Source organism: Pteropus medius, unplaced genomic scaffold (assembly GCF_902729225.1).
Source record: "Pteropus medius unplaced genomic scaffold, Ma_sr-lr_union100, whole genome shotgun sequence".
Classification (NCBI taxonomy): domain Eukaryota; kingdom Metazoa; phylum Chordata; class Mammalia; order Chiroptera; family Pteropodidae; genus Pteropus; species Pteropus medius.
The window spans coordinates 2,046,849-2,074,000 of NW_024344371.1; the positions used below are offsets into that span (position 1 = coordinate 2,046,849).

Consider the following 27,152-nt stretch of genomic DNA (forward strand, 5'->3'; position numbering starts at 1 on the left):
GTTAATTATTTTTTTAGATGACACACTGTAGTATTAGATTATTTGTATTTAAAATTCTAGATATCCATGGTTGCAAAATAAACCAAATAGCACATACGGTAGAGTCAGAGTTCTGGGAATATAATTTATTCAGATTCAAATCTTTGGGCCCAAGCCAAAAAACAAAACTAAAACCAAAACACCCAAAAGCAAAACACTAAATAATTTAAATACAGTGGTAATTCTAGCTCTCTTTCCACAATAAACTTCTGCCTAGCAAGCATTAGTTGGAAGATGTGAATCTGTTCTCTCAGATGACATCAGTTTTTAAATACCTGTTACAAGAACTGATATAGTCTAAGTATTTAACAGTGTTGAATATGATTCCAGTGTGTGAATGTATGCTCTCTCATTCAATATGGCCCCTAAACATGAGCCAAATACTTCACATGGCACATAGCAGAAGAAATGGTGATCTGTTCTGTATGGGAGGAAGAACTGTCTGAGGTGGATTTATTGAGAGCTGGTACTGCATTATGCTATGCTTTGAGGATGATTTAAGGAATTTTCAAGGATTATTTTATCTCTAATTTATTTTTGCCTTTTGTACTGACATTGACTTTAGAACTCAACCTATATAGAAGTTAAGTCCACTCTCACATGTTTTTACATCTTTCTATAAGAGAAAAAAGTTTTTGCCATTAATTAAAGCATATTTATGTCCACATTTAGTAAGCTGTTCATGTGCTTGTTACAATATATGACTACTTACATAGTAATTATTATCTTTATACCCAGATCTGAAGAAAAGAACAGTATATCTTAGCATCTTTTTATTATACAAAATACAAACTGTCCTTAATTTTATAGCTGTGGTTTGTGTTTTAGGGCTGATTACAATTGATGACTTAAAGTCTTACTCCAGCATATACGGTTGTCAAAGGAGCTACATCATCTTTTTTGTATTTGGCTTAATGCTAATTAAAGATCGATATACATTCTTTTTATTTCTACTAGTATATAGGTGTGATAAGAAATTAATCAGATCCTGAGTGCTTACTATATAGAAGGATCATTATGAGATACTAGAGAAGAAATAAAAAATATTAGACATGGACTCTATCCTGTAAAATACCTTTCTGGTACTAGAGAAAATGAGACATGTGCTTACAAAGATAACTAAATAATGCAAAGCAGTAAAGCTAGTCCTCAACTTATATACACCTCTGGCTTATGGCCAGTAGAACAGAAAAAGAATGGGTTTTGAAGCCTGGCCCTTGTTCACATTCTGGCTCTGTGACTTAACATATTAGCTATGAAACCTTGTGTAATAGAGTTAATTGTTTATAGGATTGTTTTATTGTCTCTAAAATGTGGATAATATCTTCCTATTAAGGTTGTCATGAACATTAAATGATACATGTGGTAGTTTTTAGCATCCTGTCTGGCACCTAATAGGTAAGAGATCAGTAAATGGTAGTTGTAGATGAGGATCGTGAAAACAGAGATGGCGATGATAATGAGTAGTCATGAGCAAGCCTTGAGTTTTATGTGATCTTGGGCAATTCCCTTTTTTGCAGCCTCAGTTTAGGATTTTTATTTTTCCCTATTTACTTCTTCCCATCATTCCCTACACTTCTCTGCTGTCTTGATTCTTCTCTGTTGTCCTGTTATTCTAGTATGGCTCTGTGTCTGTGGCAGATGCAGTGAGCAGGGAAGCATAATCTCAGTGGCTATTCTAGCCTTAACCTCTGGAGCTGGTTGGTCAAAGTGTCCTGGAATCAACTTTGTCATTTTATTTAACCTATATGTGTAAGACCCACTTGTACATTCCTGCCACTTTACCCTAAATTATTTGATAAAACACCCAGGGTAGATGATTTTAGGAATTCTAAAATTAGATTTATTTATTTCATAAACATTCATTGAAAGCTTTTTATATGCCATACTAGATACTATGGATAACAAAGCAGATAAAACAAGCTTATTTGAAAGAGCTCACACACTAAAGGAGGAAGACCATGACTATATGTGTAATATGATGTGATAAGTGGTCTGTTAGTTTCATGAACACAGTACTGTAGAAATACAGAGGAGGAGGTGACTCAGACTTTGTTTGGGAGGTGGGGATATGGGGAAGTCTCATTCAGTCTTCACAGAATAGGTGCACTGGACTTAAGTGAGAACTGTTTCAACAACCATAGAATAGTGATTGCGTGAAAGCAGAAGAGTGTATTTCAGTGTCTTTAATTTAGAATCTGTGTTTGGAGAACAGGAAGGTAATAGGATTGATTACCGTGCTCAGGATTTTGGACATTTATCGGAAATATAGAGTCCTGGAAGGTCTTTAAGCTGAACAAGGTGGCACTTTTAGATCAATGTATCTAAGAAAGATTATTTAACTATTGTAATGGAAGATGAATTGGAGGTAGGAGCTGCTGGGGGCAGAAAGACCAGTTATATAAACAGTGATGAGATCCTCGTTGATAGTGAATTTAGGGATAATGAATTTATATATTTAGGGATGGTCTCAATATATCTTGATGAATGACTGAATGTGTATAATGAGTGAGGAATCAAGATTTTTAGAGAGCATTAGAGAAACAAGTTTGTGGGAAGAGATAATTTAGTTTTGGTCATGCAGAATTTGAAGTGTCTGTGAAATATCCAGGTTGAGATAGATATCCTTATTGTTAAAATGTCATTGAGATTTAGGATGGGGAGATGACCAGGTGATAATGTAAGATACAGTAGACTAGGAGATTGGTTTTTGTATCATTGGTTATTGCTATTAAAAAATCAAAGATTACTATGAGCCCAGAACAGATTCAGTAGAGTGGGGGGGAAAACAGATAAATTTGATTGGAAATTGGGAAGAGCAGTTTCAAGAGAGAGTAAATTCTGACTATGCCAACAGGCAAAGATGCCGAAGTACACATAAAATGCTAAAAGATTTTTAAGGAAGGAAGTGAAATGCCATCTATTGGTGAAGATACGAGAGAGCATCAGAGAAAATGGCATTTGGGTTCAGCTTTGAAGAATGGGTAGAAAGTTGGTGAAGAGAATAGGTAGAGATATTTCAGATAGAGGGAACTTTATAAACCCCAAAGTAAAAAGTGGTAAAATGTAGGAAATATTTCAGGAACAGAGAGAAGTCTACTTGGCTTCAACATATGTAGGAAATAAAATGGAAAGAAAGATGAGGTCTGAAGCCTGGAGTGCCTCTCTGACTAAAGTTTGGATTGTTAGCCAATGAGAACCCACTCACCACGATCTGGGATGTGTTTTGGAAAGGTTAATTTAGCGAGAAAGATTATAGCAAAAGACACCAATTAAGAAGGTCTTCAGAATGGTCTATGTGGAAAATGCTAAAAATCTGAATTATAGTAGTGGCGATGGGAATATAGGAGGGTAAGAGAGATATTACAGAGGTAGAATTTGCTGGATTAGGGAATTGCATGTTTTTAGAACATTAGAAAGGAGGAAATGTCAAATATGACACTGGTTTTCAGCATATATGACTGGGAGAATGATGAGGTTGTTAATATAAATAGGAAATACAGATAGGTATCTGATTTTTGTTGAAAGTAGGGGGGTGGGAGACATAAAAGTGATTATATATAAATATATTTAAATACAAGATAGGATATTTAAGAAATTGGAAATGGCTATGGAGCTTGAAATCGTGAATGGAGTTAGGGAGAAAGGTTTTGAGATCATGTACACTTAGAGAATAGACACCATGGGAATGGATTAAATTGATGAGGGAGAATATATGGAGGGAAAAGATCAGAGAATCATTTTCTTTCATTAACAGGAGAATTAAGGGTATTGAACAGAGAAGAGAAAGTAAAAGCGACAAAGTGGCTAATCAGGAGAATGTTGTATTTTACCAGCGACGGAAGGAGACTTTTGAGTGCTGCAGAGAGATTGGGAAGGGTGAGAATGCAGATAGAAGTCCAATAGAAGTTGATCAAATAACTTTCAACTAAAGTTTTAGTTGCATACAGTAATAAGTTAGATTGAATGTTATTAAGAATAAGTAATAACAGTGTGTATATTTGCTGCCTACACTTTCTTACCAACTCCCCTCTCCTATCAACTTCCAGAGTCAAGAAAGAGGTAGTTGAAGGGATTTGTAACCCGAGTGTCCACCTTCTCCCTCCAACCCAGCAATCTTGTCCTCCTCTGTACATATTTGGGAAGCAAGGGATTTGGTTCAAATACACATTCAAGTCTCCACCAGACGGTTGTGCCTCTGCATAGCTGACTCGGCATAAATATTGCTCGCTTCAAGCCGGTCACCGAAGAGGACGACTGAGTACACAGTTCTCTTGGTGTACGATTTGGTTCATTTTCCTGAGGTACAAGTAAAGGGATGAATAGAGTAGATTATACTTACCCTTACTGCTCTGACCCTCTACTTTGCATATTATTCTGCAAGTTTATAAAGATCAGACTTGACTAATGTGGGTTGAGGTAACTAAATGGAAAGAAAAGTAGTTTTAAATGTACGTTTTTTACCTGATATACTGTTAACTCATTAGTGCTGGTAAGGAACCGTTAGTCCATTTCTCAATGCTGAGTAGATCCAGCAGAGAAGCATTGGAACAGCCAGTATTGGCAACATGAGTAGAGGAGGGTCAGGGAGGGCTGGGCAGGGGTCAGGCGAGACCAGAGCAGAACTTGTGCCTTTGATTGAGCTCCTGCTGTGTGCCTGACTCTTAGTTTCTGTACCCGTTGTCGTCTTTAATCTTCACTGCAGCTCACATGGTAGATGAAATTATCCTCATCTTGTAGAGTAAGAGATTTTAGATTGAATAAGAAATTTTTAACCGAAGGTCACACAGTAAGTTATAAAAACTGTACTTGTCAGGAACACTGCAAAATTAATATTTTAGCTTCTGTTAGATCATCACTGCTACTTTAATATCCTCCCTATTTCATTCCTGAGTAACCCCTTCAGTTGGGTCCTTTAGAACAGTTTATATGTCATAAGTCTGAAATACAGGTATTCTGGTAAAAGTAAGAAAATGTGATAGCATATCTGTTGATCAACTTTTCTCCTCTAGGTGGCCATATTAATCTTCCATTTTTTTGGAACTACAAAAGTGGATGATATCCATAAGAAAATTTTCTGGGAAAAATAAAATAATTTATTAAATTTCCTTTGTTAATAATTTTAATTTATTTTTACTATGTTCTTGAAATTAAGGGCATTTTCTGATATCCTCTCTTATTTTAAAAAGTTAAATAGTAGGTTGTGGATATTTTGTTTAAGTTGATAAGGTAGACTAACCTCTGAAATTCTATTCATACTAATTAATACTTTCTATTCTTATATTATTTAGGAGAAGCTTATTGAAGATTATTTTATATAAAGAGCAAATTTAGTAAAATGATTAGACTGTCTTTTTATTATTTATAGTTATTCTTTCTTAGTTCACCATAGAGATTACCAAGCTATATTTACATATTTTGCCATAGTTGTATTATTAAAATCATATGTTATTTGAGGGGGGGGTGAGTTAATTTAAAATTCTATTAAAAAATAATTTCCAGCATCACTTATGTCTTAGGGTGTATACCTTATAAATATATACATACATGATACCTGTCATTCTCTTTCTTATGACTACATAAGCTCCAGAATTTTCATATTATCTTAAAATTAGGGGCATTAAAACATTTTTTATTCCTTTTATTTAAATGTTACTTTTAAAATAATTTGATACTTGAATATTAAATTCTTTATATTTTCTTTAAGTGCATTTTAACTGCTTTATAAAGATTCCTCTATTAATTTCCACATTTTCTTTTGGAAGAAGGTAAGCACAAAAAAAAATCTGTATTTTTGACACAAATGTTTGGTGCCTTAAAATAATGAAAGATATTACATGGTTTATTTAGGTTTTTGTTAAACTTTTTCTTTGATTTGAGGTTTTTATTCTTGAACATTTCTTTTAAGAATTCTTTATTGTGTGTGTTTGTGGTCCATTTTTAATATGGTCCATTTGAAGAGAATTTGATTTCGAAGTCTTTTCCTGCATCTTTGTATTTTGGAGATCTCTTTTATGTGATGAAATCAATCACTCCCAGTAGTGTAGAATTCTCATATAGTGCTACTTTTGCAGGCCGCCTCTGATCTATAAGATGAGATGTGTTTGTGCAGTTTAGGTAAAGGTATAGCGTGCTGGGTAAATGAAATAGAAAAAGGCATCACCTGTGAACAGACACTCACGCCATGAGAATATAGTTCAATGAGCAGATAGCACCTGTATAAGAAGAAAAAGGCATCTCTTCCTCCATGTTTAAGATTTGACAAAGCCAACACCGGCTGTATTTCAGCACCCACCTCAGCCAGGTACCTTTTGCAGTGCACGAACTGCACAGCCTTACACAGTGGCCCTGAACATCTGTGCTGATACACTTCCAGCCTCAAAGCCAGTAGGTGAGATTGCTATATTTTCCATGGTGAATCTCTCTAGATTCTTCGCAGTTTGGGTGAGGGGGCTGAGATACTTGTCTGGTAGTGTGAGTAGCTAGAATAATAGAAATTAAATGATAGACATTAAAGGTACCCTACTCGAGCGATTATAAAACTGACACCCAGAGACATGCGATTTTACTAAGATCATCTGTTTCATTAGTGGCAAAAATGAGGCTATAAGTGTTTGTAAATAGAGAACAAGTTTACATTTTTCAGGCACTGCTGACATCTTTGTATAGAATATTTAATTTTCTCTTCATAGAGATCTTGGATTTTACTACTTATTTATCTAATTATTATTGTGCCAGTTTCGACAGGACAGCAGCTAAGAGTGGAGCCTCAGCGTGCGTGGGGTTGCACGGCTGTAAGAGCTGGGGTGCAGCTCTAGGCTCAGCCGATTCCAGTAAGGGTGCCTACCCTTAGCAGGTGCTCTCTGATGTAGCGCAAGGATAAAGAAACTGTTTTTTTCTTTCAAGAATGCTGTCTCATTGTTCTAAGAATTTCATGAAGACTTTGGCTACCTAGGAAAAGGAGGAACCATACTACTGGGAAATATCTAGGGTTTTGGTCTCAAACTCAGATGTGAAGCACTTACTATGCCAGCTGTATTGAGCAAAATCGGGGGCAGCTTTTCTGCAAGCTGTACCAAGCAGTGGGACCCCCGAGTTTGTATGCGAACTTCTTATGCTTGGAGCCCAGTACAGAACGTTTGAGGAAGTCCTGGAGACTTCTTACTTTGCTCACTAGGCCTGTTCCAAAAGAGCCAGAAGGGATTTATTAAGATACTATAAAACTTCACCGTGACAGACTCTTATGAGAATTCACTTGGATAAGGGGAGAGATTTTAGGAGTCGGTTCCCATGGGAAGTTTTCCAGTTATCTAGGATACAGATATCTAGAACAAGCTTCCTGTCACCTTGAGTTACCATCGTGCTAAGGATATCACAGCAAGAGCATGTGCCTGCAGTGTCACACCTTAGTTTTATTATTTTTTAATATCGGCAGAAATCTTAACTGCAGACCTGTGCTTTCGAGTTTATGATAGAAGATTTAGGAAGCCCCACCTAATATTTTAAATCTTTGTAATGGTCTCAGCACAATTAAAGGTATTACTGTCAATACGATGCACAAGTATAGATTCAGTAATAGTAAGAAGGCACTTGTTACGACTGTGGGCATCTCTGGTAAGCATAAACTAGTCAGCCAGTAAAAAGCTATGCTTTGTCATGAACTGGTAGGAACTTAAACAGTAAATACAAAGAAGTTCATGGCTTTCACATATGTTCATACCACCTAGAACCATCCATCATTAATATTTAGCTTATTTCTTGTCAGAAATTTTTTATGGTTATAATTTAAAACATTATATGGGAATAGCACGAATATATTTTCTTTAAAAAACTTAATTTAACGTGTTAGAAAGAAAGCTAAACGTTTTCTTATCTTGAGCCCTTCCCCCTTTCTCATTATTTTAAGTTTGGTATATATTCTTCTAGTCCTTGTTTTCATGTTTTATATACACATGTCAGCTCTCTGTAGAAAGTGTACTTTTGGGTGTTTTTAAACATATGAGTGGTTTTATCTTAGGCCCATGGAGGGAGAGAGGGAGAGGGGAAGAAAGAAAGTGTGAACTTGGGCTCTGTTGAGCTGCCAAGTTTGAATCCTGACTCTGCCATCTTACTCTCTGTGCTCGTGTTTTCTTACCTGGTAAATGGGCATGGTGGTGATAAATCTAATACCAAAATAAGCTGATAACAGCGCCAGTCACTGAACAAATGATAGGTAAGGGTCAACTCCCATTTTATTTAATAAAATTAATATTATTATCTTGCTGTTGACTAGGCATTCAACAAGTTGTGAAACTTAGCAGACTATTAAAAAGGGGTTCCCTGTCCAGGGCATCTCCTCAGCCGGGCTTCTCTGATCTCCATCCCGTTGTAGGCATGCCCGTGGTGCAACACCGAGACGGTGCCTACAGTGCCTTGCATTGCCTCCTACCCCGCTACAATTCTTAGTTCTTTCAGAGTCGGTCCTGTGGAGGCTGCAGCTACCATAAGGAGCTACATGAGGGGATGTAGACAGGCAACAGGTAGCTACAACCTAGGTAGACTAGATAGACATCGAGCATTTGTCCACTGGGGCGCCATTGCTAAGGCTGTCTCCTCTTGTGTCTGTGGGCATGCGTAAGTACTGATGAGTGGTAAGGCAGCCCTTAGCCAGAGGTTCTAAGGGAGCCAGATAGGTCAGTCCTCTAGACTGCTTGTGGTGTCCAGGAGGTGGGACTTGGAGTGGCTTCTTGGTTAGACACCAACCAGCCTCAAAGAAGTTTCCAAATGAGAAAACCGAAGTTACACTGGTACTATATGTGGCTGAATGTCAGCCCTGAGCTGATTACTGATGGTGGTTTGATTATTAGTGAAATAAGTGAAGTCTTATAATTTACCAAAGCAGTATTTCCTAGACAAAGAATGTGGGAATGTGTTTGCATATGTATGTAATATGTGAATGCTTAACATTTATTCTGTTATTGAGAGATGTGTAGTATATGTTAAGTGAAAAAAAGTAAGGTGCAGAATAACTTGTGGACTATACTACTTTTCCTCTAAGAAAGGGAGAATATCTTTCTATTTGCTTATATTTTAAAACAATGGAAGGAAAAATAAAAACTTTAAAAAACAGTTAACTATAAGGGAGGGAGTAGGGTAGAGGGGATGGGGATGGAAACTATACTCCTGACAAAACTTGTTTTACATAACTATAAACCAAAATTAAATTTAAAAACCTATTTCCTAAAAATCAAAGCACAGTGCAACAGAGGGACCTAACTGCGTATTCAGTTAACTGAACCATTCAGAGAGGGGTGTTTACTTTTTTTAAGTGGAAGTTGGGTTGATAGGAGGATGTAGTTACTGTAATCCAAGTGGCGTATCATGATTGTCTCAACTACAGTAGCAGCAGTGAGGATAGAATCGGGGAGATTTGAGACATGTTTTGAAACAAGATCAACAAATTTTCGATTCAGAATTTTGCAGGTAACAGAAAGTGAGAAATCTAAGATGGATTCCTGGTTTTTTGGTTGATCAATGAGGATGGTATGAGAAAAACTAGGCCAGGCTTAAGGACTTTCTGGACGTGTTAAGACAGCTTTGAAATATCCACTTAGAATGTCAAGCTGATAGTTCATGATATGAGTCAATTTCTCAGAGTGTAAAGGCCTGGGCTAGAAATAGGAACTTGGAAAACAATTGTATAGGTGGTGTTTTAAAACCAAGGACTCCATTTAAGCATTGCTTCCTTATGTACCACACTGCTCTCAAGCCTGCCTCACAAACTATTCCCGATTTTCGATTAAGATATTATTGACAAGATAAGTTTCTGTACTGTGGACATGGAATGTGTTTTCTCAATTTAAAGCAGTTTCCTCTTCTCTGGGAACTACTTACTACTACTCTAGGGCTAGTCCCCAGCAGTGATGTCTGTTACTCATGTGGCTGTGGTTGATTGATCCCATGTCCTAAAGAGAAAATGCATAAACTTCTACTTTTGGGTCTCTGGAGGATTCCTGGTTCATGCCCTTTTTAAAGTTTAGTTTTTCAGCCATTTCTTGGGTTATGTGACATATTTTTGCATTTTTCTTATACATTTATTTTTTTTTTCAGTTTATTGTAGCTCTACTTAGTTTTTGTTTCTAAAATACAGAAACGCATACAGAGACACTTGTGTTCTATGATCTGAAGCTCTGTAATGAATTTAGGTAATTTTTGAGATCTTTTAGAAATTTCACTTCGATTTTTCTTCCATTTAAGCCATTGCTGGTATCTTGTTTCATGGGAAGCTTCTATTGCTTGAGACAGTCTTTTAGTGAGTCAAGCCCATAAGAATATTTTGTTTCAATTTCAGAACTTACGATGCCTCTAGCAAATGCGATAGATTTATTCTTTCTGGATCTAATAGCATTGATGTTAAAGATATATTGCTGCTCAGACATTTTTATTCTGAAAATAAAAGTATCTTAAAATTTTCCCCTTCCTTGGAATTTCAAGAAAGGGATTCTCTTTAATAATAGTTCAAATTATTGAATATTTATAATTTTTTATGCATTTAGGTTTTTAAGTAACAAGCATTCAGTGGTACTACACATATGTGTTTAAAGATTTCTATTACATTGAAAATTGTAGAAGTTAATTTTCATCGGTATAAATTAATCCACAATATATTTTTCTAATGTATTGTAAAACTTTGTCAAAACAAAGGTGTTTATTCAAAATATTTTGGTGCTAAGTACAAAGTAAATGCTTTTCCTAAATTAATTAGGTTTCTATAAAAATATATGAGATGCTTTGAATACAGTTAATTTGAAGTTCCTTTATTTCAGAACTTAACATTTCAAATTAACACATTTTAAAATTTGTAAGTTTGTATACTTTAAAGAAAGACATACTCGGAGTGTGTGTGTGCGTGCGCACGCATGTGTGTGCATTCAATTAAATTGAACTTTAAAAACAATGATGCTACCAACATTTTTAAAGGAACACTCTTTTCTATGAGGTGAAGGCTTTGGAAAAAACTTCCTCTAGCCATTTCATGTCTCTGATGTAATAGTAAAGTCATATTAATAAACAAGAAAGACTTTTACCAAATGAAACATACTTCTCATCTTCCTCAGTTTTGGATTAGAATAGCATATGAATGAGACCTACTCTCTCAATTTCTTAAGCTCTCCTGACTTTTTCTTACCAAAAAATGAAAAAAAAAACAACAAAGAGGCACGAGGAAACTTTTGGAGGTGATGGATATGTTTCTTACCATGATTGTGGTAATAGTTTCATGGGTATATGCATATGTCCAAACTCATCAAATTATATAAACCAAGTATGTACAGTTTTTGTCATATAAGTTATACCTTCATAAAGCTGTTAAAAAATAAAAATAAAAAATAGTAGAATAGCATTTGGAGGTATCATTTTGAAGGTGTATTTATCAATAATAACTAGTAGACTATATGATATTAAAGGCAATAATAAATGAGTAAAATTTTGTTAAAACAAACTAGATTTTGTTAGGCCTTTAAGGGAAGGTTTGATATTTTTTGTTTCCATTCTAGCTAGGACATATTCTATAGGACTTTTAGAACTTCTAAATCTTTAGAACATTATCATGTTTTAATTAATTTGCTAATATTTAGCTAATTTTATTGTATGTTCTATTTGTCCTTGAGAAAACATTCTTTTATATATTTATATATGTTTGATAATATAAATTACATAATATAAAGAAAATTACTTGATTTATTTAATAGTACTAAAATTTATTGAACACATTTTTCAGTATTGTTTAAATATTGAGATGATTTTACGTGTAAAATTTACTCATTTCAAGTGTATAATTTATTGATTTTTAGTAACTTTACTGAGTAGTACAACTGTCGCCATAAGTCATCTCTCGAACATTTTCATTCCCTAATATGATCTCTTACGCATACTTACAGTTAATCCTCATTCTTACTCTCGGACTCAAGCAGTCACTAATCTCCTTTCAATAACTGTGCCTATTCTGGACATTTCATATAAATGGAATCATAAAATATGTAGTCTCTTGTGTCTGATTGCATTCACTTAGCATAATGTTTTTGAGTTTCATATCTTGGTGCAGATACGTCAGTGGTTTGTTCCTTTTTATTACTGAGTTGTATTTCATTGTATAGATATACCAGTAGTCTCTATGCAGTCATCCGTTGAACATTTAACACATTTCCAGTTTTCAGCTATTCCAGCTGCTATAAACATTCACATTCAGGTCTTGGTATGATTGTCACTGAGTGCGCTAAGATCTTTGTGTGCGTCACAGTCTTCACAACGTCTCTGTGAATTAAGTGGTATGATCAGCCCCATTTTACAGATGAGGAAACTGTAAAATTACAGTGGGCCAAGGATTCGACCAAGCAGTCCTATTCTAAATCCTGTTTTTAATCACTATATTTTCTACTTCTTTAATGAATCAGTTAATATAATATTTATTTTATATTACTGTGGCTTTATTATATTGATTGATGTAGTTAAATGATGATTCTAATTAATTTAGATCCACCATTATCTAGTCCTTTAAAACCAGAATTTAAATTGATGTTGTTTTTTCATTGGATTTATTATGATTAGAGATTTTTATTTCTAAGAATAAAGGCAGCAGTTATTTTGCCAAATTCATCCTTGTTTGCCTAACACCTGTCAAAGAGTATAGCATATAGAAAGGTAGCCTGTAACTGTGTTTTGAATTAATGTAGACAAAAAATTTAAAAATTGTTTTTCTCTAGCTTTAGGTATAATTTTTTCCCTTTTATTATTTATTCAACCTTTTTCTACATATCCTAATTTGAAGAATTTAATGTAGGTTATATTTTCAGTAGATTCCGATTAACTATCCTGAGATTATTACATATGTTTTAAAATACAAACATAGGTTGGCTATAGCTCAAGCATTGGGAATGTGAGTTACATATGAGCACAATATGAATAACAAAATGCCTACTTTTTCAGGTTAATATTTTTTGCAGGAATACTACATGGGTGATGTGGCCTCTGTGTGTTATATTAGGGGCCACCTGATCTGTTGTCTCATTGGTGCTAACTTTGTTTAATTTAAATGGTGTGGTGTCCACTAGATTGCCCCATTTTAAAGGTTTCTTTTTCCACTTTGTAATGAGTAATAATTTCTGGGTTGGTACATTGAGACTGTGTGAATACCCTGTTCCCCAATATCCAATGGTTTTAGCATTCACTGGTGTCTTGCCTATATCAATTACCATTTTTTAGCATTAGTACTCATAGGTTCTTTTGGTAGTCATTGTTATAATCTATTCCTATCGTTCTTCATTCAGATGCTCAGTCGCCCAAGATTTGGCTCTTGGTTGCTCATGCATGTTGACTCCTGTATCTTTTTGACACGACCCCATCAAATCTTGAGCATTTCTTTAAATACTTTTTGACAGAAAAAGTTCTATTTTCCTCTTCTATTTTCCCTGCCGAACCCAAGGATAAGTCATTTTTTATAGTAGCTCTGGTTCCTTTCTGTGAGGAATGGTATTTAGAAACCAAGATCTAGATGTGTTTCATACTACTGGGTGTTGTTGCTTTTAGGCCCTTTCAGATGACAGAATTCATTCTGATACCACTGATTTGACTTCGGTACCACAGGGTTCTTCTTTCTGCTTTCCCAACCCTATTATATAGCTCCTTTCACCCATAGTAAGAGAATGGTTCCCAGCAACATTCTTGTACTTATTTATTTTGCTCAGTCCTACAACACACACAAAACAGTTTGGGAATTCCCACACAGTAGTACTTTCAACAATAAATCTATTAAATCAAATTCAAGAATTGTTTGCATTACATCTATCCTTGGAATACATCCTACTAATAAGGGTATATAAGTAATGTGATCAGAAGTTACCTGGATTAATTCTTTTTATTTTCTTCATCGTGGTTAATTATCTATTTGGTATAAATATAGTTCAGTGCATATTTTTTGTTTCATTCAGTTAGGTTTGGTATCCATCTTTTCAATTATATTTTTGAATGTGTAAAAAAACATAGCTAATTAAAAAGGTATATTCAGATAAATCCCATTTCCTGTTTATTTCCTCCACTTCATTACCACTTACCTGTATAGATAACCTCTTTTATTAGTTTCTGGTTTATCTTTCCTAAGTTTTGTTTTGCAAAAATATGTGTTTTGTTATTTCCCTTTCGTTGTTATATAAAAGATAGTATACTCTGTGTGCGTATATATGTATAGGTATTCTTTTCTTTCTCATTTTCTTTTGTCATTTAATATATTTTGGAAATCACCATGTGAGGTCATAGAGATCTTCCTTTTTTACATCTGCAGGTTATTCAGTCAATGTCCTACGTGTAAAGGAAATATCTTTCAGACTTTCTATAGAATATTAATGTCAAATTTCTTTGTAAGACTAGCTTTATATCTGTTACTTTGTTTCCTTTATAATACTTAACAGGATTGAGACTGCTCACTGTATCTTAATTATTTTTAGCAAATCACTGAACTTTTTTGTTGTCTTCTCTGTATAACTTTCGGACCCTTCTGCGTAATGTAGACAAGTTTCTTGTTTTGTATTCTAGACTGAAATCCATCAGGAGCATCCTATTTTCAAACAGATTGCAGACGATGGCTTACTGAATTCTTTTCAAGCTCTTGTTAAGTTACTTTTTAAGAACAATTTATTTGAACTCTAATTACAGATTTTTAGTATATTTAGGCTCTTGGGGGTTTTTCCCCATGGTAAACTGTTTGAGACCAATTTTAGGTATTAAAAACTCTTTATGCACAGAAACAATAACATTCTTAGGAATTTAATAAATAAAGAGTTGACAAGCAGGAAGCATTATAAATGATTAGGGGCCCATTCAGCAGGTTGCTAACAGGAAATTAATGAGGTCTGTTAATTAAAAAACAATTCCACTTTGTCTATTAAAAATTTTTAAGTTTTCCCTTTTAAAAAATTTAATGTGTTATCTTTTAAGTTTTAGGTGTATTATGAAATGCCAGGGTCATTCTGCTGTATTCTCTACATTTTCTTATGATTTCCACTATTACAGTTTTATACAATACCTGCTACATGACTATAATTTTCTACTTTCATTCATTTACACATAAATACATTGTCCAGTTCAAAGAAGTCCAAATTACACCAAAACATGGAAATTTGATATCCATACATACAATATAGATAAAACATTTTTACATAACTTTAACTCTTTATGTCCATACATAGAGGATATGATTATATTGTAAGAAACTCTTTGCCCTTTTACTACAGTGAATCACCAATTTGTGCCACAGTATTTTTTGGAATGTCTGCTGCACTGTGCACAGAGATAGAAAAGTAGCTTTTTAAGAGAAAATGAACTTCTTTCTGCCGAGTCTGAGAAGCAGCAGGTGGTTGTGTATTGCTGGAGCAGTAAAATATGAGACTGAAAAGTTTACTTGATATAGATCATTTAGGTCTTAGCTGCTGGCTAAGCAATTTGGACTTTATTTTTGGCAATGAAGAACCATTAGAGATTTTTAAATAGGAGCATTACATGCCCTGACATTTGTTCTAGGACGATAGCACTACAAAGTCTATTATGGATTAGAGATGTGAAAAATTAGAACTAACATAAGTTAACTGTTGAGACAAGAAATTTTTATGGTTTAGCAATAATAGGAATCTTGTCAAGTAGCTAAATGTAACAATTCCTAGCATTCATTAGGCAATTCTGTGGATTATGTCTGTAGAATGAATGCCTTAATGTTCAACTTCTGGTGCCAGTCTCATTAAAACCTAAAGCCGTTAACCATTTTTCTAACCCTGGTCTAATCATCAGAATGCCTTTTAGTTTTTATGAAAGTAATTTATGTACATAAAAGTATATAAAAAATCAACAGTCTTATTTGGCTTGCTTCCTCATTTTTGTGTGGAATGTATTTTCCAGTAGCATCCAGAGGAATAGTGTATTGGGGGTGAGCTTTTTGAAGTGCTGCACTTATGAAAATATCTGTTTTATTAAATTTATTGAGGTGACATTTATTGATAAAGTTGTATAGGTTTCAAGTGTACAATTCAGTACTACATCATCTTTATGTTGCATTGTGTGTTCACCACCCAATGTCAGATCTCCTTTCGTCACTGTGTGTTTGACCTCCTTTACCCTTATCTGCTTCCCCCACCCCCACTTTCCCTCTGCTAACCAATAAACTGTTGTCTGTGTCTCTGAATTTTTGTTTGTCTTATTCGTTTGTTGCTTTCAGTTTTATGTACCACATGTGAGTGAAATCATATGGTTCTCAACTTTTTCTGTTTGACTTATTTTTCTTAGATCCAAGATCCATTCATGTTGCCACAAATGGCAGTATTTCATCTTTTCTTATGGCTGAGTAATATTCCATTGTATGTATGTACCATGTCTTCTTTATCCAGTCATCTATTGAAGGACATTTTGGTTGTTTCCATGTCTTGACCACCATGAATAATGCAGTGAACATCGGGAACGCATATGTCTTTACAAATACATGTTTTCAAATTTTTTGGGTAGGTACCCATAAAAAGGATTGCTGGGTCATATGGTAATTCTATTCTTAATTTTTTGAGAAACTTCCATATTGTTTTTCGCAGTGGCTGTACCAGTTTGCATTCCCACCAACAGTGTATGAGGGTTCCTTTTTCTCCACAGTTTTTTCCAACACTTATTATTACTTGTCCTGTTGATGATAGCCGTTCTAATAATGTGAAGTGGTATCTCATTGTGGTTTTGATTTGCATTTCCCTAATAGCTGATGAAGTTGAGCATCTTTTAATATATCTGTTGGCCATTTGTGTGTCTTCTTGGGAGAAATGTCTATTTGGGTCCTCTGCCCATTTTTTTAATTGGATTGTTTGTTTTTTTGTTGTTTAGTTGTATAAGTTCTTTACATATTTTGGATCTTAACCCCTTATCAGAGGAGCTGATTGCAAGTATCTTCTCCCATTCAGTTAGTTGCCTCTTTGTTTCATTGATAGTTTCTTTTGCTATGCAGAAGCCTTTTAGTTTGATATAGTCCCATTCATTTATTTTTGCTTTTACTTCCCTTACCTTTGAGGTCAAATTCGTAAAATCCTCTCTAAGACTAATGTCCATAAGTTTAGTACCTATGTTTTCTTCTATGCAATTTATTGTTTCAAGCCTTACATTTAGGTCTTTGATCCATTTTGAATTAATTTTGGTGTATGGTGATAGATAGTCTAGTTTCATTCTTTTGCATGTGGCTTTCCAATTTTCCCGGCACCGTTTATTGAAGAGGGTTTTTTTGTTTTGTTTTGTTTTTTTACCATTGTATGTTTTGGGCTCCTTTGTCAGCAATTATTTACCCATATATATGTGGGTTTATTTCTGGGCGCTCAGTTCTGTTCCATTAGTCTGTGTGTCTCTTTCTTTGCCAATACCAGGCTGTTTTGATTATGGTCGCATTGTAGTATAATTTGAAGTCAGGCAGTGTGATACCTCCAGCCGTGTTCTTTTTTCTCAGGATTGCTTTTGTGATTCCATGCAAATATGATGACTTTGTTCTATGTCTTTAAAAAGTGACTTCGAGTTTTGATGGAGATTGCATTAAATATGTATATTTCATTGGGTAATATGGCCATTTTAACTATGTTGATTCTTCCAATCCCTGAACATAAGTATCTTTCCATTTCTTTGTGTATTCTTCACTTCCTATTTAATTATGTCTTATAGTTTCAGTGTATAAGTCTTTCACATCCTTTGTTAAATTGATTCCTAGCTATTTTATTCTTTTTGTTGCAGTTGCAAAAGGAATTGTTTTATTCTAATTTCCTGACTGATTAATAGTTTGGCCAGGTATGGAATTTTAATATGGAAATCATTTTCCCTTAGAATTTTAAAGACCCTGCTCTGTTGTCTTCTTACTTCAGTGTTGCTATAAAAAGCCTGTGCCATTTTAGTTCTCAGTCATTTTTAGATGATTTATTTTCTCTGGAAATTTTAGAATATTCTCCTTCTCCCCTATTGTAAAATTTTGTCATGATGTACCTCGGGCACAACTGTATTGTGAGTATGGTCTGTGAGGCAATTTTGTTTTTCAGACAAATCCTCCATTATCCTTTTGGTTGGCGTGTGACGTATTCTTGACTGCCAACGCTTTTGGAACTGAGTAATAAAAGTTAGCTGAGCATCTCACCACTCGTCATACAGAGGTGCATTTAATTCTCTGTTTTCAGTATGATGCCTCTCCCTCTCTCCTTTCTGTGCCTAATGTCCCTTAATTGGTTGTTTCAGTGCTTAGTATGAAGGATGCAGTTTGGGGTAGAAGGTGGTGTTAATTATGCGGGCTTTCATTCACCTTTTCTTATTTTTAGCACACACCTCACCCACCACTCTCCATTGTATCTGAGCCTTCTAGATCTCTGTGGAATGAATTAGTTTGTTTCTCATCATATTCTGACTTAGTCACATGAGTCGGGAAATGAATATTCTGTGGACAAACTTAATTCAGATTTATCTTTGATCATTATTATCTATGTGACATAATTAACTTTTCTGAGTCTAATTTGTTGAAAAAGGTAAGAGTTAATAAACTTGGAGCTATCTTAAAAAATTGGGACAGCTGGCTTTTTATTGATATTTTGTTAGTCAAGAAGGCAGAGTAGCTCATTTTTTACCTATCAGAACGTTACTCTTAAAATTTTTAATTGAGTTTCCAGTTACCATTTATTTTCACTTCACCTCTGACAAACCTTTTAGAAACCGTTTCTAAACAAGGATGTCTCTCTTCGTACAGAACATTTAGAAACACCACTTAAATAAGTTTTTTGATGCTATGTTTAAAACATATTTTGCTTTTTTGCCTAAGACTAACATGGATTTTGGTAAAAGTTCTGTAATTATACAGGTAGAGGAAATGTTTACTTATTTTTAAGTCACTTAAAATACTGATGTAAATTAGACCGAAAGCCTTATTTTCATAAGTTTATGTTCTTTAAAGTTTGTTTGAAGACATTGTATTATGAAAGTTGTACTGACTTAAATATTTCTAATGTTTAATTAGCCTTTGGAGTTGATGTCTCAAGAGCTTGCAGCAAAACCATGAATAAAGGAATCTATAGGGTATGAAATTAGATAAGAATTAGACCAACTAAAAGATACTTGAGACCCAAAAAGTATTTCACTTTATTTTTAAACCTGTGCTCCATGGATGAGTCCTGTGGATTATGGTTAGTGGTTTGCTCTGGGAGTAAGATAAAATGAGGGTTGGAAATAAAAATAAGGAGAATAGAGATGTATCAGCTCCTTATCTGTTCTTTTATTGGTTTAAATAAGTTGGATTTTTATTTGAACAAAGGGAAGTTTTTGGTGTTTTTTTTTTTTTTTTGGAAGCCATTAGTTAAGAGTATTGATAGGTGAAATTAGAAGATTGAAAACAAATTTGAGCATGAAGTAGTATAAATATCTAAATTAAGCTTTCCTTGCTCTCCTGTTGTTTAGCACCTTCAGCTGGTCTCTCTGTTGTTCCCTGTGGTCATCATGCTTATGTCTGACTTTGTACTTTTGTTGATATTATACCCTAATGTGGAGCATCCTAGTCTCTTTCTGCCTGTTGAGCTTGATATTTCAGGTCCGAAGTTAAGACTAGCTCTTGTCATAGAGATTCTTACTATCACTCCCGCACATTGATCTTGCGATTCTAGAATTTCTGTGGCTCTTGCTTATATTGTTTTGGGTTGTTTTTTTGTTACATATAATAATTTATTCACTTTACTTCAGTGTGAATTTCTAGTTTCTCACATAGTGCTCACTGGATACAAATTTAATAAATCAATTATTTTTATATTTAATTGAAACAAAGTCATGAACCCGATTTTTCCAATTAAAAGCTGTTTCCCTCATTACTATGAAGCATTAATTCTGTTGATTTATATATTTGGACTTCTCGAATGTGATTCTTTAACATGCTTTGTGCTTTTTCTCATTTTGCATTCATCTTGATTTGCCCACAGAATGGGCTAATAAATTATTCATGTTTGACAGCCGTTCTCCTGCTTCCCTATAGGTTGACAACAGGATCCTTCTTTACATGTGTAGATTACTTATGACTAGTTAGGAGTAAGGAGGATCATCCTTCAGAATATATTGAATACGTAACTTTCTGTCCCTGTCTACCCTCATATGGGTATTTGATCTTTTTAGTTGGTACATCTGGACCTATACCTGCAACAGGTTACAGTGATGGTTGGGAAAGATAGTTTACCCCTATACCAGGATGATTAATGGGACTTTCCTTGGGACATTTGTTATTCTGGAATTGGTGACTAGCGGTGCAAAGATGGAACGAGGACGAGGTAATACTACATCCCCCCACACTCTGTCATAAATCTAGAGCTAACACCCACTGGCAGCCTGAGTCGGACACTTTCTAAGTATTTATCACAAGGTAGCCCAGAATGGTTCTCTTACCCCCAAATATCATTCTGTCTCCCACATCTCCACTCTCATCCCTGAGACTGAGGAAGGGAAAGAACTAGAGTTTGAAAGCTAGGAGATGGTATATTAACAGCTCTTTTTCCCCATCCCAGTTTGCAGAGGGCACCTGAAATTCTTGGAGGGCATGGAGATATTTTTGAGGCTTCATGACAAGGAGCATGGAAAGCAGAGGAGGAAATAAGAGCTGTGGGGGACAGGCATGTCAAGCATCCAGCAAGCCAGGAGACGTCCTGGCTGTTAAAGGGATTGGGACCATGGAATGCTGATGACTGGGGAGAGAAGTCTTGGCTGCCCTCTTCTGGGGAGGCTTAATGAAGCTGAACAGATGAAGTGCATGCATTACCTGTGAGGCAACCACCTCATCAGCAAAGATACTACAGCAGACCAAAACTAGAGTGAGATTTTGGAGTACTTTCCTACCACCTACAGGCAGCCAGTAAGGCAATCCTAGCAATTTCTGTGATTTTTTCCCTCTACACATAGTAATGAGTTGGAAGAGAGTGGGGAAGAAAGTATCCCAGACCTGAGCTACTAAGGTGCTGGAGTACAAGGAGGTTTAGAAGTACAGACCACACTTTGTCTCTCACTCCAAGTACTCTGAGCAAACACTTAGCTGGCATCCAGGGGAAGGAGTAAGGAAAGCTAATAAAGCGTTTACTATGTAGCTGGCATTGTTTTAATCTTTTAACAGCTCTGTGAGCTATGGACTATTATTACCACTGCTTTACATTAGAAAACTTAGGTATAGAAATGAGATTTGAGTTAGACCTGGGGATGGAGTTTTTAAATTCTTCTAGTTTGAGATTCTTTGCTAACAGAAAGTAACTGGAAATGTATGAAGTCTGCCCCAAGATCAAATGAAGGGAAATCCAGTGCACAGGTAAAAGATAGAGATTAGAGTGAAAATTAAGCTGCTTCATGTTATATTCCACTGAATACAGACTGTTTAATAAAGTGCTTACATATTTAAAACCAACTGGACTCAGCTTTAGTATATTTAAAATATATTTGATAAATGTAAATATATATATCATGAAAATCAACTATATTAATATGAAATTAATGAAATCCAGCATTGGAATTATATCGAGCATATATTGAGTAATTTGGGTGATGGAGAGTTGATAAATTTCCTGCTGATATGAATGAAAGAAATCATGTTTGTGTGTATGTGTATACATAGGTATAACCCAAATATTGTCAGATTTCTCCGTTATATGGACATAATAAATAGGATCGTGTGTACATTCATGTTCAAATCTTCATAATACCAGCTTTACATACTCATTCATATGGAGACTCCAGTCTCTTGCATTGCTCATTCCTTCAACTATTTTAGGCAGCTCTTAAGGGGTGCTATTCATTAACTCACAGATTAAGCCAGGTTGCTATTCCCTTTTTGCCCTGTGTTGCTCTAAACTGTTCTTCTCTGGCCAGAAGTGCCACCCAAGACATGTCAGCACTGCTCTTAACTGTACTAGTCAGCCTCCACCACCATGGCACTCTGTTATCCCCGAGACATGACAGACAGCTCAGCATTCTTTTGCAAGTGAGAAAAATAATTTTGCATAATGCTTAGTTTGGGGAATGCTCTATCTCAGAGTTGTAGGCTCCAGCAGAGTTTAAAGGGGCTGTGCTTTCAGTTCATTCACAGCATGTTCTCTGCTCAGAGTGTGAATGCATGGCCACAGTTGTTAGGCAGGATGGGTTCATTTACTCACCATCACCTTGCATTAGGGCCTCCACTTTTCTCTGACGTCAGGCCCTAAAGCTTAGATTGGTTTTCTATGACGCACATCTCCCTTATTGTGAATGTCAAGAGTCTCCTCATTCCTTTCGAAAGTTCGGATTGTCTCATTCACTTCTCCCTCCAGTATGCCAGACGCGTTTACGTACAGTCTTAGCTTAAGGTGTTTCCTGGGAGGCTTTGCACTTCTGTATATAAATCAGTGGGTACAGGTATATCCACGGGAATGAGGGAGTAAGTTGTGTAATAAGGATGTCACGTAATCCATCTACAAGCTGTGTCTACATCTGAGCTATAGTCTGGTTTTGGCCTCTGCTATATTACCATTAAAACTTTATAAGCAACTTTTTTTTTCTTCACTTAAACCTACTTAAGATAAATGCATGGTTGTACAGATCAGTACTCAGCGGTCCTGTAAGTGCAGACATGGCTTCTGGTCTTACTATAAACTTACTTTGGGCAAGTCACAGATTCTCTGTACTTCTTTTGTAGAAATGATGGGGTTGGGCAGTATGATCTAATGTTCATTCTAGCCCATTTTCCGAGGTCCTGTGGTCTTAAGTAGAACTATTAAAATTTCATTTTATTGCCTTCATAAATTTCAGTGTCATATGTAAAGTTAGTTATGAAAAATAAATTATTTATGCATGCGTTTTATAGTCTGTAAGCATTCTTTTAGTTCTTTTTTGTTGGCTACTTTTCTAAAACTTATCATTAGTGTCTGTCAAAATTAATATGAAAATATTCTGCTCTTCGAGACTTGGTGCTGTAATACAAATATTCTCCTAAGTAGGTTCATAAATATTTGGGGGGAAAAACTCTGAGCTAGTAATTTATTTACCTTTGGAGAGCATTAAAAACATTACTTGGTTGTAATTGTGGGCAAGAAATATGGACATTTAAAGGGTGATGTCCTCTAAAGAAAAGGGGAAAATTCAGTCCACAGCCCATGCTACTGTTACTGCTAGGCGAGACTGAATTTCCTTTTTTAGGGTAGTTTTTAATTTACTGTTGCTATTATAATTTTGAATTTCTGTGCATCACTTTCTCTACCATCAATCAGTGGTTGAATTGCTATAGAACTTTTTTTAATACTGCTTTCTTACACAATAGTTACTGGACAGATGTGGCTAACACTGTTATCTATAAGGTCCTAATTAAATTCAGGTCTTAGGCAATGAAGACATCTTTGATTTATCCACTCCGTCATTTGAACTTTTGTTTAAATTTTCCACCTCTACAAGGAAACTGAAAAGATATATTCTGTGTACCTGAACTGATTCTCTGTCTTCACTGAAAGGACTTCCATGCCTTTACTGTATTTCCCAAAGGCCTGCCATTTAATCTTTTTTTTCATTATCTCAGATACCATTGAATCCTTTCGCCTATCCCATTAATTTCATCCTTCATATTACTGCACCTTGACATTAATGGACTGTCATTGTAGAGGATATTATGTTTGGTATGTCTGTAATATTGAATGGGACTAATATGAAATTTTCATAATTGAGTTGAGTTGCCCGAGCAATGATGTCGTTCATATCTGGAGGGTTTCTTTAAATGACGAGTCAAATTTGAAGCTTCTAAGAGGAAAACTTTTAAAAATGTATACATTTATTCTTAAAAGAATTTTAATCCAGAGGCTAACCAATTATGTGTCACATTTCAAGTTATTGGTAAATATTTATGTTTTTAGTAGCCTCAAAAGTAGACTTTTATAGATTAAGACCCAGTTATCTGTCTTTTCTTATTTTTTAAAGTGCAAATATTCCACTGTGAACATGACAGAGACTGGAGTCTGGTATAGTAGATAGTCAGGATTATATCTTGACATACTTATCTTATAAACCACAATTTAAATTCAACAGACTCAAGCTTTTCTAGACCTAGTCCATTTCTAGACATATCCCTAGTTGTAGAAATTCAGTAAAGAAGTTTTTATTTAAGGAATTTAAATGAAACTAACACTACTGATATTAAAACTATAATTTGAATTTAAGTTTAAAAAGAACCTCCCAATTTACGGTATAACTTAGATCCTTGATTTTGTAATTTTATGTACATTCTGGTTGTTGGCAAAACTTCATAAAATCTATTGTTATATTGTGAGTGTTGCTGTTTGAATCTTGTTCAGCTTTATCTCTTTCACTATTTAGAATTAATTTTCTAAGATTACTGTAGTTGCCTTATTTATTTTTTCAATTATCTCTTTTTTTCAATAGCGTAAAGATCTATTATACGGTGGCTTTGCATTTTTGGCATTTCATTGCAGAAAGTATCAATTTGTCACATAAAAAGAAAAATTAGATATACTTTATTCATGTTAAAGTCACACCCTAGCTTTTTTAAAGGCAGCTTTGACTTAGAGTTGCAAGCCTGAGGATATCGATTTGAATTATGCATGACTGTCTGGTGTGCAGTTGCATTAGCCTGCTGGGTGGGTAATGTAAACATGTTCTGAATTTTAACTACATGACTGTGTATGAGTGGCAGGTTAAAAATAGAACTAATAACCAAGTGCATATTTGGAAATTTGATTTTTACAATGTAAAACTACAGGGATGATCTCTGCAAATGGTTGACTGCTGATTTAATAACTTATTTTATATTTTACAGATAAAGAAGTTACTGTCTGTAGTGTTCTAGGTCAGTGGTTTTTTTCCTAATTTGTTGACAATAGAAAACAAAAACACAGTAATATATAAGTGAATGAGGATTACCTTTCACAGATTATGAGGTGATTGATCAGACATGCCGTTTCTAATATTTTTTTAAAATAAATAGGAAGTTTTTGTTGCTAGTTATAGCACCCCACTATCAACATATCCATTTTTAATGCTTGAATCGCAAATGGCTACAACTAAACATTGTAGTTTACAAGTGAAATTTGACATTCTAGTCTCATAAAATTGTGTACTCCCAGGGAAATTGGAAAATAAGTCAATTCAAAGTACAGTCCATATCTTTGACACCTATATTTTATTATACATTTCTAAATATTAATTTCCTCTAAAGCTATAATAATAGCTCTTTAATTGAGAAACAAAGTGCTAGTTCTATCATTTGATAGTAAATATTTTGGTTTCTAAAGTTTATGTGCTTATATATGAAGTATGTGTATATATTTCTTTGTGACTGTTGGTAAATTTGACCCATTTTTATTTTTCATTGATAGTACTTGATATTTTTCTTATTGATTCATAAGAGCTCTTGAAGCTCTGTTGTATGTTAAATATTTTTGGATTTTTATATTATTGATAGTGATTTTCCAACTCAGAATTTTAATATTAAGATTTTTCAGTGTTTTTATTTATGGCTTCTGGATTTTATGTTATGTTTAGAAAGACCACTGTTTTAAGATTTGAAAAGTTTTTTTTATGTTTTCTTCTAGTATTTTTATGGTTTCATTTCTTACATGTAAATCTTTGAATCAGCTGGGAAATATTTTGAAGTAAGGGCCGAAGTGGAGATCTAGCTCTCTCTTCTTTTCCAAATTATTAGCCTTTGTCACCATGTTATTTACTGAAAAATGTAATATTTTTACCACTGATTTGAAGTACTACTTTTATCATATACTAAATTTTTTTGGACTTTTGTCTGTCTCTGAACTTTATTCTGTTCCAATTACTTCCTCTATTACAGTGTCTAACGACATATTGTAACATGATTTTTTGTCAAATTTGTTTTCTGGTTAATTTTGTACATTCTTCCAGATAAACTTTAGAGTAATTCTTGTGCTATTTTGACTGGAATCACATTGACCTTATAGCAAGGGTTTTTCTTGATTTCTTTTTAACACTGATTTTAATTACCAATGTGAAGTTTTTCACTGCCCCTCCTTTCCATTTCAAAGTATCTTTTAATCTGTCATCTCAATATTTTAAGAGGTCCAACAATTCTTTACCTTTGCTATATTCTCCATTTGGCCTTCAGCTAGGATCATTTATCAGCAATCACTTATCTTTTTTTATTGCACAACTTAATTCTTTCCGTGGTTCATTTCTTTGTATTCTTAAACAGTCTTAGGTCTCCTTACATGAACAATGTCTATCATTCTAACCTTTTTCTGTGGGGTTTTTTTAGGGGGGAGAAGGGTTAGTATTTTTTAAAAATTCAGTTTAATTGAAGTAATATCCTTTTAATCTCTTGCGTTATTCTGTACTAAATCCTCTTTTCTTGTCATATAAGTTCTCTTTAAAGGCTAGTTACCAACACCTTCATATCTTCACTAGTCATTTGAAAGCTGGATTTTAACTTCTCACTCCTGTGAAATTTTTGAAATTTAATGTTATTGTGATAAAATGTGCATAGCAAAAAATTTACCCCCTCAAAGTAGAACCTCGTATAAATGGAATCATACAATATTCGTCTTGTGTGTTTGGTTTATTTTACCTTACATAATGTCTTTGAGGTTATTCTTTGTTGTGCCACATATCAGAACTTTATTCCTTTTTATGGCTAACTAATATTCCATTATATGTATATACCACATTTTGTTTACCCATTTATCTGTCAATGAACCCTTGGGATGTTTCTACTTTTTGGCTGTTATGAATAATGCTGCTATGAACATTGGTGTCCAAGTACCTGTTTTAGTCTTTGCTTTCAATTCTTCTAGATATCTACCAAGAAGTGAAATTGCTTGATTCAGTTTTTACTTGATGTATTTGGTGCTCTGTCATTAGGTGGTTATATGTTTACAATTGTTATATCTTTCTGCTGGATTTAGCCTTTTATTATTATAAAATGTCCCTCTTTATCCCTAGTAACATTTGGGGGAGGGGTTAATGTCTACTTCTCTGATATCAGTATAGCTAGTCCTATTTTCTTTTGGTTGGTTTAGCAAAATATATCTTTTTCTCACTTTTTATTTTTAACCTGTTTGTGTCTTTTAATCTAAAGT

At 34.5% G+C, this 27,152-nt stretch overlaps 1 protein-coding gene across 1 annotated transcript in view; it reads left to right on the plus strand.

The window, feature by feature from the left end:
• The window catches only part of SYT14 (synaptotagmin 14), a 169,226-nt gene that overhangs the window by 57,455 nt on the left and 84,619 nt on the right, over positions 1-27,152 (plus strand). The window lies entirely within an intron of this gene.